Source organism: Myotis davidii, unplaced genomic scaffold (assembly GCF_000327345.1).
Source record: "Myotis davidii unplaced genomic scaffold, ASM32734v1 scaffold397, whole genome shotgun sequence".
NCBI lineage: Eukaryota > Metazoa > Chordata > Mammalia > Chiroptera > Vespertilionidae > Myotis > Myotis davidii.
In genome coordinates this window covers 374,694-376,968 of record NW_006288192.1, presented here as the reverse complement: position 1 = coordinate 376,968, position 2,275 = coordinate 374,694, and positions in this window count along the sequence as shown.

Genomic DNA, 2,275 nt, shown 5'->3' with positions numbered 1-2,275 from the left:
TCTTTTTTCAACAATATGCTGGAAAATTCCAACTGGGTTCGATGAGAATGCTAAAGGCCTGTGGGGAAGGGAAGAATTGTTTCATTTTCTATTTTTAATAATGGTGGCATAGATAATTTCTAATTTCTAGTTTATAAAACTAACATAAATTGAATTTACCTAGGAATACAATTCATATATATGAGTTTAAATACATAAAATTAAAACTCTAATTTTAAACATAAATAATTCAGATTATAATAATTCAGGATAGTTCATTTAAATCCTGAAGATAAAAACTCTTAATTTAAATAATGAAAATATATTATTTCCACTAAAATATTGCAGCATTGTCCCTATAATGGGAAAAATAATAAATCAATGACCTGGATCTGCTAAATATCTTACTGTGAATTAGATAAGTCAAATTTATCTCTATATGCTGTATCTAAATATGGTCAGAAATTTACATAGATAAATGCATATGTTTCTATAGAGTAGCCTTCTAAAATATATCACCATTCAGCTCTAGCCAGTTTGGTTCAGTGGCTAGACTCAGGGGTGGGCAAACTTTTTGACTCGAGGGCCACAATGGGTTCTTAAACTGGACCGGAGGGCCGGAACAAAAGCATGGATGGAGTGTTTGTGTGAACTAATATAAATTCAAAGTAAACATCATTACATAAAAGGGTACGGTCTTTTTTTTTTTTTTTTAGTTTTATTCATTTCAAACGGGCCGGATCTGGCCCGCGGGCAGTAGTTTGCCCACGGCTGGAGAGCATCAGCCTGCACTGCAGACTGAAGGATTCAGAGTTCAGTTCTGATTAAGAGCACATGCCCTGGTTGTGGGCTCCAACCCCAGTAGGGGGCGTGCAAAAGGCAGCTGATCAATGATTCTCTCTCATAATTGATATTTCTCTCTCTTCTTCTCCCTTCCTCTCTGAAATCAATAAAAATATATTTAAAATAAAACATATCACCATTCAAAGTTTATTTCCTGAGCAAGATATATTATCCTCAGGTGTAAAATGAGGGAGTTGGAACAAACGACCTATGATGACCCTTTAATAGGCAATTGTCAACCTACAGACACACCAGCTCTATGAATGAATCTACATTAATATAAAGTCAGGCCTTTTTAATGCAGTTTCAAAATACTAAACAATACTTGTCCCCTTGAAGTAATATGCTTCACCAATCTGACCCTATAACCACCTTAAACTATTCTTCCAATTTTATAGCATACCAGCCTCATCAATAAGAATACCTCCTGCTCCAAAGAGACCATAATTCCCTTTAAAGAATCTCCTGTCATTTGCCATCTCACCAACATTTGAAAGGATTTCTTGGGCAGCATGACCTTAAGGGGCCATATACTAGATATAATAATTTGCATCATCCTTTTATATTTTAGTTTTATAGAAAAATATATACAGAGCCCTCATTTGCAAGTAAAGGATTGCATTCTGTTTTTCAGAAGTATCTAAATGCTGCACCATTTACCACTTCCCATAATGTTATCAAAATATGTTATATTTTGTTTTTATTTCTGTATAGAAAAAACTAAAACTGAAATCCATAAAAATACAGTCTAAATAATTTAAATTGCATTAAAATTTCTTGTTACATTTAAATGAACACTATCATTAGTAATCCTATAATACAATTGTGACATGGATAATTTAATAAAATTAACACTTTTCCATTTAAAATGTTCTCCAGAATAAGAAGCCAATGCTTCCAAATATATTTTAATAATTATTTCAATAATTAAATTAGAATTTCAAATACTGCATCTCATAGGCACATTACCATTTAGTGAATTCATTATAAACATCACCACTATGACCATTAAAGCAACTAATAAATGACTATGTCTTTATCATTTCCCCAATAAAAGCTAAAATATACAGTTTTATCCCTTTCATATATGATTTTTCTTTTTAGCTCAATCCAATAAATGAAGTGTTTAATTTTTCACTATTGACAGATAATCTAATTTAGGAAATATATATTTCTCTTTTTCTTTATTATACAACTAGTAGCCCAGTGCACGAAATTTGTGCATATTAAAAGGGAATTAATTGCCCTGACTGGTTTGGCTCAGTGGATAGAGCATTGACCTGCAGACTCAAGGGTCCCGGGTTCAATTCCGGTCAAGGGCATGTACCTTGGTTGTGGGCACATCCCCAGTGGGAAGTGTGCAGGAGGCAGCTGATCAATGTTTTTCTCTCATCGATGTTTCTAACTCTCTATACCTCTCCCTTCCTCTCTGTAAAAAATCATTCTGTCTAAA